This window comes from Ciona robusta, chromosome 1, assembly GCF_009617815.1.
Source record: "Ciona robusta chromosome 1, ASM961781v2".
NCBI lineage: Eukaryota > Metazoa > Chordata > Ascidiacea > Phlebobranchia > Cionidae > Ciona > Ciona robusta.
Genome location: NC_143235.1, coordinates 5,732,529 through 5,733,132, shown reverse-complemented (window position 1 = coordinate 5,733,132; position 604 = coordinate 5,732,529).

Sequence of the window (604 nt, the reverse complement as noted above, 5' to 3'; positions counted from 1 at the left end):
AAAATAATTCCAGTCGTAACGTAAAAATAATTCAAGTCGTAACGTAAAATTAATTCAAGTCGTAGCGTAAAAATAATTCAAGTTGTAACGTAAAAATAATTCAAGTCGTAGGGTAAAAATAATTCAAGTCGTAGCGTAAAAATAATTTAAGTCGTAACATAAAATTAATTCAAGTCGTAGCGTAAAAATAATTCAAGTTGTAACGTAAAATTAATTCAAGTCGTAGGGTAAAATTATTTTTTTGTGAGATTAAGATCCAAAAATAATACAACTTGTGATATAAAAATAATGCAACTTAATGCATAAAAGCCTTTTTTCTTGTTGTATTTTGACCAGGTTGGGCCCCCATACAAATGATTCGATGGCGTTTTATGTAGTTTTTCTTCGTTTTTTGACTTGATTTAAAATAATAGGGTAAAACAACTATTTTCTAATATATAAATATTTCTAACAAATCGTTTGTTTGAAAGTTTTTAATTAAAATTGTTAAATAATTACATTTCCTAAAAAGTGGTAAACTTTAGACGTTAACCTACCAAATAACTAAACTGGCCTAATAAACTTGAATAGTTGGTGTAGTTTTTGAAATAAACAGCTAAAACTA